Source organism: Amblyraja radiata, chromosome 2 (genome assembly GCF_010909765.2).
Source record: "Amblyraja radiata isolate CabotCenter1 chromosome 2, sAmbRad1.1.pri, whole genome shotgun sequence".
NCBI lineage: Eukaryota > Metazoa > Chordata > Chondrichthyes > Rajiformes > Rajidae > Amblyraja > Amblyraja radiata.
In genome coordinates, this window is record NC_045957.1 from 8,669,330 (window position 1) to 8,680,202 (window position 10,873).

Sequence of the window (10,873 nt, forward strand, 5' to 3'; positions counted from 1 at the left end):
ACCGAGATTCAGTGAAAAACTTTACTCTGTGTGTTGCCCAGACAAACCATACCTTCAATGAGTAACCTTGGATAGAGTGGATGTGGAGAGGATGTTTCCACTGGTGGGAGAGTCTAGGACCAGAGGGCATAGCCTCAATAAAAGGACGTTCCTTTAGAAAGGAGAGGAGGGAGGAATATATTTTGTCAGAGGGCGGTGAATCTGTGGGATTCATTACCACAGAACGCTGTGGAGGCCAAGTCAATGGGCATTTTTAAGGCGCAGATTGACAGCTGCTTGATTAGTTCGGGTGTCGGGGGTTATGATGAAAAGACAGGAGAATGGGGATGAGAGGAAAAGATAGATCAGCCAGGATTGAATGGCAGAGTAGACTTGATGGGCCGAAGGGTTTAATTCTGCTCCTTTAACATATCAACTTCATGTAATATAAAATAGAAAATAAACTGAGTGCACAATATAGTATAACATCTCCAGAGAAAGTGCAGATTAAAAAAAAAAGTGCAAGGGCCACAACGAGTTAGATTGGAAGATCCACGCTCTTGGTTTTGGAGAGGTTTGTTCAGTGTTTAGTTTAGAGATACAGCGTGGAAACAGACCCTGTGGGCCACTGAGTCCATTCCGACCAGTGATCCCTGTGCACTAGTTCAACACAGTATGGACGAAGTACAGAAGCCAATTAACCTATAGAGCTGCCTGTCTTTGGAGTGTGGGAGGTAAACGGAGCACCCACGCGGTCACAGAGTGAATGTGCAAACCCCACACAGACAGCACCTGTAGTCAGGATCGAACCTGTGCCTCTCCTGTGGTCTGATAACAGGGGAGATTCAGCTGTTCCTGAATCTGATGGTACACGCTTTGAAGCTTCTCTGCCTGGAGGGAGTGAGGAGAATAGGGAATGATAGGGTGTGAGTGGTCCGTGATTGTGTTGGCTGCTTTCCCGAGGCAGCGTGAAGTGTGGATGTGGTCACAGTCATATAGTGACAGCTCCTTCGGCCCAACTCGCCCACACCGATAAACAATGTCCCAGGTACACTAGTCCCACTTGCCTGCGCTTGGTCCATATCCCTCCTAACCTGTCCTATCCATGTACCTGTCCAACTCTTTCTTAAATGACAGGATAGTCCCAACCTCAACAACCTCCTCTGGCAGCTTGTTCCATACTTATGTGTAAAAAATACAGTTACCCCTCGGATTCCTATGTAATCTTTTCCCTTCACCTTGAACCGATGTCCTCTGGTCCTCGATTCCCTTACTCTGGGTAAAAGACTCTTTGCATCTACCCGATCTATTCCTCTCATGATTTTATACACCTCTATAAGATCTCCCCTCATCCTCCTACGCTCCATGGAATAGATACCTGGTCTACTCAACCTCTCCCGACAGCTCACACCCTCTAGTCCTGGCAACATCCTCGTAAATCTTTTCTGAACTCTTTCGAGCTTGACAACCGCATTCCTATAACATGGTGTCCAGAACTGAACACAATATTCTAAATGTGGTCTCACCAATGTCTTATACAACTGCAACATGACCTTCCAATTTCTATACTCAATACTCTGTCTGATGAAGGCCAATGTGCCAAAAGCCTTTTTTGACCACCTTATCTACCTGCGACTTGACTTTCAAGGAACCATGCACTTGTACTCATAGATCCCTCTGCTCTACAACACTACCCAGAAGCCTACCATTCACTGCGTAGGTCCTGCCCATGTTAGACTTTCCAAAATGCAACACCTCACATTTCCCTGTATTAAATTCCATCAACCATTTCTCAGCCCACCTGGCCAATCGATCAAAGTCCTGCTGCCATCTTTCACAACCATCTTCACTATCTGCAAAACCACTCACTTTTGTATCATCAGCAAACTTGCTAATCTTGCCCTGTATGTTCTCATCCAGTTTATTTAATATTTATTGATTCTAACAATTTTTTACATTTTAAAATAAGGTGACAGTTGTTTGCAACAAAATAGAGCAGGATGTTAAACGGCAGCAAATCTGTGACCATTGAAGAAGGAACAGTACGTTCTCAGTTGGTGACAGTGAAACAATAACTTGAGGAGATCACCTTTCTAGTTTATGAAGGATAGCTGGATGGGAGTGTTTGGTTTAGTTTAGAGATACAGTGTGAAAGCACCGAGTACGCACCGACGATCGCGCCATACACTAGTTCTATCCTACACAGTAGGAACAGTTTACAGGAGCCTTTTTATTTCACTGCACATGTCGTATGCGTACGTGACAAATAAACTTGAGCCGTTTAACCTTTGGAATGTTGGAGGAAACCGGAGCACCTGGAGAAAACCCACGCGGTCACGGCGAGGACGTACAGACAGCACCCGTAATCGGGATCGATCCCGGGACTGGCGCTGTGAGACAGCACCTCTACCGCTGAGCCATTATGGAGCATGATCGGAGCGCTTGTGTCAGTAAAACATCTAGTGTAATTTTACAATGGAAAGGGAGGTAGTTTGCAAGTGGGGAAGAAAAGACTTCAAACTCAGCAGATTAAAATGTTTAAGAAGGAACTGCAGATGCTGGGAAATCGAAGGTACACAAAAATGCTGGAGAAACTCAGCGGGTGCAGCAGCATCTATAGAGCGAAGAAAATAGGCAATGTTTCGGGCCAAAACCGAAGGGTTCCGCCCAGAAACGCTGCCTATTTCCTTCGCTCCATAGATGCTGCTGCACCCGCTGAGTTTCTCCAGCATTTTTATGTACAGCAGATTAAACTATTCATTTGCTGTCTCATTTACCAACGCAAGTCAATGCTCCCCTGAAGATACAAAAAAAATGTTCGGATAGGAAAATCAACAAATCTGATTAGTTAGTTTAGTTATTCACGGTGATGGGAAAATGTAATGGGAATTTTCTTCAGAGATGAAATAACATTGAACAAGCAAGGGACTAAGAATTTGCAGGAAGCAGTTGGCGTCAACACCATTGAAATGTTGACATGACAAACACTGACAAGCAGTACAATATTAAAGCCAAAATCCAAACTCACTTAATGGACCAGTATATTTATTCAGCAAATATGTCTAATACAGGCTTGTATGTTCATGGCAAATCCACACAATGTTAAAGACACTCTGATCAATGCAGCATTGCCAAAGTACTAGTAAACGAGATCCCCGATCACTAACCCACTGAAGGGCTATGTGGGTACACTGTGGGTTAGCAGGGTGTAAATTAGCACTTAATTGGAAAGTCAATAGTACTTTATTGCTACTTATACGTAGAGTGAAATGACATTTTTGCATATAATTCAGTAAAATCCTACTACAAGCATACAAGGGCCTGTCCCACTTTCACGACCTAATTCACGACGTTTTTTACTCATGGACATTTTTCATCAGGCTAGAAAAAACGCCTCGACCTACTTGATGCCACGAGTACCTACGACTAGCATCACGGCCGGCTACGACCTACCTATGACCTCATGACGACCATGCTGCGAGTACGAGTCAAGGGCAAACTTCGGCAGACGTCATGAAAGTGGGACAGGCCCTTTAACAGTTTTTATCATTAGGCTGCTAAACTCATAAACACATCATATAAGTTGATTATTTTATTTATTATTGTCTTTTACCTACCAATGTCACTTTTGTCTTATCTTTTTTTACCTTATTTTTATCCTTGTAATATCATTGCTGAGGTGACCCGTTGTCTTGTCAAACACATTTATTTCATTGTACCATTGACCCTGTGTTAACCTAACATGTGACAAATAAAACTGAAGTTTAAGTACAAGAGTGTAGGAAAATAGTAGATGACACTGAGACAGTACACAAGAGTTGCCCCGTTTCTAGCGTTATTTTATACGTTTCAAGTCCTATTGCTCCAGACTGCAGGAGTACGTGTTGAGGGACGCATTGAACCTCGATGCAGCCAACGCCAAGGCTCTGTGGGGGAGGACCGCAGATCAGGCTCCTTCGCGGGAGACCGGGTGTGGTGGAAACACCCCTCAAACAAGAGACGCGATGCGATGGTGTGGAGTCTGGTTTTGTGTGATGGACTGGGCTACATCCACAACGCTTGTGGTCTTGCCGGACGGAGCTGTTGCCAGCCCAAGCAATGAAGCAATCTGATAGTATAGGAAGGAACTGCAGATGCTGGTTTAAACCGAAGATAGACACAGCATTCTGGGGTAACTCAGCGGGTCAGGCAGCATCTCTGGAGAGAAGGAATGGGGTCTGAAGAAGGGTCTCGACCCGAAACGCTTCCCATTCCTTCTCTCTAGAGATGCGGCCTGTCCAGCTGAGTTACTTCAGCATTTTGTGTTTACCTTAAGCATTCTGTTAGGAATGTGGGGGGGAGGGGGAAACTTTTAAATCTCTCCCTGCACGGGAGACCCGACCTTTTCTTTGTCGGGTCTCCGTTGTCGTTGGGGCTGCAACGAGGAGCGGCCTCCAACAGGAAAACCGGGGGCTCCAGTGCCGAACTCACCTCACCGTCGCGGAGCTGGCCGAGTCCAGAGCGGGTGGAGCTGTGGTGGACGCTGCTGCGGCCCGATCCCCGGAGATTCGGTGGCTGCAACTGCGGGTTTGGCGGACGGCACCGGGAGCCCGCGGGTCCCTGGAGGGAGACCGCTTTTCGGGGCTTCCGCAACGGCGACTTCTCCCGCCCGAGTTGCGGGGTTGAAGAGCTCCTGGAGCGGGGCCTACATCACCGCCCCGCGCGGCTTGGAATGGCGGCGGGCTGCGAGCGCGCACCGGGGGCTCTAACACCAAGACCCGGTGCGCGAACTTGCATTACCCGGCGTGGTTTAATGGCCACGGGACAATTCGCCATCGCCCGCCGGGGGCTTTGACTTTGACTCTGACATGGGGGGGGAGAGTGCAGTGGAGAGAGAAGTTTTTTTGGCCTTCCATCACAGCAATGTGATGGATGTTTATGTAAAATATGTTGTGTCTTGGGTCTATTTGTTGTAATGTATGGCTGCAGAAACGGCATTTCGTTTGGACCTCACGGGGTCCAAATGACAATAAATTGAATTGTATTGTAAAAGGATGTTTTTGTCGGGGTGTAGAAGTTGGCAAGGGGTGTTGTAGTCTACTGAACGAACTTTATTGTGAGAGAGAGAGTTACACAGAGCACAAGGGTCTGTGGGAGTCCCCTCTGTGCTAATGCAGAAAAACATCTATTTTATACATTGATTGAAACCAAAAAGCGTCCAGACAAATGGTAACTGATAAGGAGACTCAGAATTAAAAGGAAATAACAGTTAGCTGCGGAATGTTGCGCCGGCGTAAGATTAGCAGTTCTGCAAGGTATGTGATTACTCATAATCACTTGACCGAGACCTGTTAATTACTTGTGCCCGAGGCAGTTTCGGTAAGCGATCTTGTACAGACACAGATAGAATACACAAGGTAATAGATACATACATTTTCCATCATTCTCCGACTGGTTTCACCGTCCTGATTAATTTTACTGATTGTCTGCCTCCTTGTCACCTTCCCCTCAGCTAACAACCATTCTACATTCCCTTAGCATCGTCGGTTTAAATCTGTCGTTTTCACACCGCACCCTTCTATGACTCCCTCTCCCCTGACTTTCAGTCTGAAGAAGCATCTCGACCGGAAAAGTCACCCATTCCTTTTCTCCAGAGATACTGCCTGAGTTACTCCAGCATTTTGTGTCTATCCGCTCATGAATGCCCGCTGTACTGAAGTTAGCCCCGTGAACAACTTAATTAAATTATAACCTCGACTCGTTGAGAATAAGAGTCGGGAAGTTACGTTGCAGTTTTATCAAACTTTAATTAGGCCACATTTGGGGTATTGTGTGCGGTTCTGTTCGTCAGGAGAGGTGTGGGGGCTTTGGAGAGGGTGCAGAAGAGTTTGCACAGAGTGTTGCTGGGCTCAGAGGGTGTAAGCTGTAAGGAGCTGTGGGACAGACTTGGGTTGTTTTGTCTGGAAGGTTGAAGATTGAGGGAAGGTCTAATAGAAGTGTGTAAAATTACGAGAGGCAATGGTAGATTATATAGCCATAGCCCTTTTCCCCAAGGTGGAAATATCGCAGTCGAGAGGACATAATTTTATGGTCAGAGGAGGAAAGTGTAAATGAGATATGTGGGGGTAAACTTTTTTCACACAGAGGGTGGTGGGTGCCTGGAACGTTCTGCCAGGGGTGGTGGTGGGGGCTGATAGGATAGTGGAAATTAAGAGGCTTTTAAATGGGCACATGGATATGGAGAGATATGGATCACATGCAGGCAGTGGATATTTGTTTAACTTGGCATCATGCTCAGCACGGCCAATGTGGGCCGAAGGGCCTGTTCCTGTGCTGGACAGTTCTATATTCTATTATACGTTATATAAACCCCCTGATCCGTGACTCATTCTCGCGCACCCTTTTTAATACAAACCAAAGGGGCAGCGGTAGAGTTGCTGCATCACAGCGCCAGAGACCCGGGTTCGATCCTGACTACGGGTGCTGTCTGTACAGAGTTTGTACGTTCTCTCTGTGACCTGCGTGGGTTTTCTCCGGGAGCTCCGGTTTCCTCCCACACTCCAAAGACGTGCAGGTTTGTAGGTTCATTGGCTTGGCATAAATGTACTGTCCCTGGTGTGTGTAGGATAGTGTAAGCGTGAGGGGGTCGGCACGGACTCGGTGGGCCGAAGGGCGGTTTTTTGTGCTGTGTCTCTAAACTAAACGGAAATGAAACAAATCCACGTGAGGAAGGGGTGAAATTGGAAAGTGTAAGTTTAACTTTGTTAGACACAAAATGCTGGAGTAACTCAGCGGGACAGGCAGCATCTCTGGAGAGAAGGAATGGGTGACGTTTTGGGTCGAGACCCTTCTTCAGACGTTCTGAAGAAAGGTCTTAACCCCAAACATCACCCATTCCTTCTCTCCAGAGATGCTGCCTGTCCCGCTGAGTTACTCCAGCATTTTGTGTCTTATCTTCGGTTTAAGCCGGCATCTGCAGTTCCTTCCTTCCTACACAGTTTAACTTGGCTAATGTCTTCCTTTCTGTCTGTGCTGTCCCAGGTGACGTTTTCCTGAGTGAAGGAGACACGGTGACGTTCGGGAATCCCCACAGCTCTCGTGCGAACCTCGGAGAGAGGGTGCGGCAGCCGAACTCAGAGTTTCACTACATGGTAATTCAGATGCTTTTGCTTGGAGTGGATCTACAGCCTGAAGCTGTCCAGTAAACTGGGAAACATTGCTGAGAGTTCACCCGCTCATCACGGGTGCACAGACAGGGTAGACAGCCAGAACCTTCTCCCCGCAACGGAACATTCATAGACAGTCGGGCATGGCTTTAGGGGTGAGAAGGGCAAAGTTTAAAGGTGATGTGTGGGGAATAGAGGGTGGTGGATACCTGCAACATGCTGCCAGGGGTGGTGGTGGTGCCAGAGGGTGGCGGATGCCTGCAACGTGCTGGCAGGGGTGGTGGTGGTGCCAGAGGGTGGCGGGTTCCTGCAACGTGCTTCCAGGGGTGGTGGTGGTGGCAGATATGCTGGTGGCAATTGTAAGAGGCTTTTGGGATGTTACATGGGCTTGTGTTATAGGGATTGACTTATAGGGAGAGGTTGAGTTATAGGGGGAGGTTGAATAGGCTGGGACTGTTTTCTTTGGAGCGTGGGCTGAGGGGTGACCTTATTGAGGGGTAGATGATCATGGGGGACATGGATCAAGTGAACACTCACACTGAATGGAGAGGTAGATAGGCAGTTCAGAGTTAGTCTTGCCATCCTATTCAGCACAGACATTGTGGGCCGAAGCGCCTGTTCCTGTGCTCTATTCCATTCTACTCTCCTCTACTGCATTCTATACTTTATATTCTGCTGTCCTTTTTCCTCCTGAAGTCTTTACTTGGTTCCTCACTGCCTAAATCAGCCTGATGGATTGACTCGGTGTCTGAGCATTTACTACATTCCGCAGGAGAATGTTTTGTAGATTCAAACGTGAAGAAGTCACTGCTTGTCCCTGCCCTAAAGCATATAGAATATAGAACAGTACAGAAGATAGACTCTCACAACTATCTCGACCACACTCCTTCCCACCCTGGATCCATGGCCTTGGCAAGGCCAGCAACATAATCAAGGACGAGTCGCCCCCAGCCACTCCCTCTTCCCCCCTCTCCCATCGGGCAAAAGGTACAGAAGTGTGAAAACGCACACCTCCAGATTCAAGAACAGTTTCTTCCCAGCTGTTATCAGGCAACTGAATCATCCTACCACAACCAGAGAGCAGTCCTGAACTACTATCTACCTCATTGGTGACCCTCTGACTATCCTTGATCGGACTTCGCTGGCTTTACCTTGCACTGAACGTTATTCCCTTATCATGTATCTGTACACTGTAAATGGGTCGATTGTAATCATGTATTGTCTTTCTGCTGACTGGTTAGCACGCGACAAAAGCTTTTCACTGTGCCTCAGTACACATGACAATAAACTAAACTAAACTAAGGTGGACATTGTTGCACCCCCTCTAGTAGGACCGAATACATACTGTTTGAGAGAACTTCCATGGACGCATTTAACAATCGCCGGCCCTTGGCACAGTGGGAATCTCAGTCAATGGGAGAGAACTTGATATTACAACCATATTATTCTTGCAGCTACCTCTTCCGCAAACTATTGATCACCCCCTTCTTATTTCTGAGATATATAATCCTCACCCCAAAGACGTAGAGGTTGTAGGTTAATTGGCTTGGTGTAATTGTAAATTGTCCCTAGTGTGCGTAGGATAGTGTCAGTGTGCGGGAATCGCTAGTCGGCGTGGACTCTAAACTAAATCGCCTGTCCCACTTAGGCGATTTTTTAGGCGACTGCCAGCTACTAGGACAATGGAATTCACCAAAGTCAGCACAGGCGACAACCTACGTTAACCTGACGACAACCTACGTTAACCTGGCGACAACCTACGTTAACCAGGCGATAACCTACGTTAACCTGGCGACACCCTACGTTAACCTGGCGACAACCTACGTTAACCAGGCGATAACCTACGTTAACGTTAACCCGGCGACAACCTACATTAACCTGGCGACCATCTACGTTAACGTTAACCAGGCGACCATCTACGTTAACCTGGCGACAACCTATGTTAACGTTAACCTGGCGACAACCTACGACAGCCCAAATTGTCACCACTGACGCCGAAAAAATTTCAACATGTTGAAAATTTTTGGCAGTCGCCTAAAAAATCACCTAGGTGGGACAGGCCCATAAGAGATAGAATTTGAAGAACTTTTAAAATACGTGGTCAAGAATGGGGTATTAGATTTCATGGAGTGCTACATTATGGTAATCATGCAAGCAAAGATTTTGTTCAATAGTATCCTGACATAGTGTGTCCAATGCCGTGCTATTGGTATGGGTAGACCGAAGCATTTAGTGGGCGCCATGGTGTACAGCAGTAGAGTTGCTGCCTTACACCACTGGAGACCCTTTGTTACTAACACCTATGAGAGAGAAGCGAGTGTCACCAAACTTCTGAATTCTCTGGGGTGGAACCCTCTCCAAGACAGACGTGAAGCTCACCGTTTGAACTGTTTTTACAAAATGTTAAATGGTCAGCTCGATGTAGACTACAAGACCTACACCAAACCCAAACCAATTAGGAGCAGACGAGGGCATTCGATCCTATTTGTGATCCCAGCTACAAAGACAGATGTATACAGCAATTCGTTCTTCCCCCGCACAATTAAAGCATGGAATAATCTCCACCCTACTATAGTTACCCAACCAGATGCAACTAAATTTAAAGTAGCTCTTTCTTTCCAATAACCCTTTCTGGCTTAAGCCCTCCCTTCACCACCTCCAGTTTAAATTCCATTTGGAATATTTTGGAGGACCAAGAAACCAAGAACCAAGAAACCCGGGTTGAAGTCTGTACAGAGTGAATGATCCCCCCCCCCCAACAATATCCTCTGTACGTATCACAGCTCAGAATGGTGGGTGCTAGTCCCACGACATTAGCACCAACACTACGTAAAGTTTCTCTCCATAGTTAGGATCAGAGACCTTGTGGGGAGGATGTGGCTCAGTGTTATATTTTTAAGAGCGGATGTATTTTAACCATTTTAAGAAGATGCTGTCATTTTCTGTTTTTCCTCAGTTTGAGCTGTGTGATTGTGATCTGGGACAAGAACATGATGGGATGCCACAAATCTCCACCGCACCACCGGTAAGAAGCCAGCTTCAGCAAAGCTATGGTAACTTGACTTATTGCTTCTGATGCAGAGGCAGGCCACTTGGTCATAGAGTCATAGAGTGATACAGTGTGGAAACAGGCCCTTCAGCCCACACCGACTAACATGTCCCAGCTACACTAGTCCCACCTTTGGTCTATATCGCTCCACACCTGTCCTATCCATGTACCCGTCTTTCTTAAATGTTGGGATAGTCCCAGCCACAACTACCTCCTCTGGCAGCTTGTTCCATACACCCACCACCCTTTGAGTGAAAAAGTTACCACTCAGATTCCCATTAAATTTTTTCCCCTTCACCTTGAACCTATGTCCTCTGGTCCTCGATGCACCTACTCTGGGCAAGGGACTCTGTGCATCTACCCGATCTATTCCTCTCATGATCTTATACACAATCCAAATGTTCAATCCTCTCGGTTCCATTTCATCTCTGCAGAGAGAGAGAGTCAAGAGTGTTTTATTGTCACACAGTATGTCCCGAAACTGAACAATTAAATTATTTGGTGGACACAAAATGATGACGTAACTCAGCGGGACAAGCAGCATGTCTGGAGAAAAGGAATAGGCAGACTCAAAGTCTGAAGAAGGGTCTCAACCCAAAACGTCACCCATTCCTTCTCTCCAGTCTGTCCCGCTGAGTTACTCCAGCATTTTGTGTCTATCTAGAGTGTAGAGTATAATGTTACAGCGTTACAGTTACAG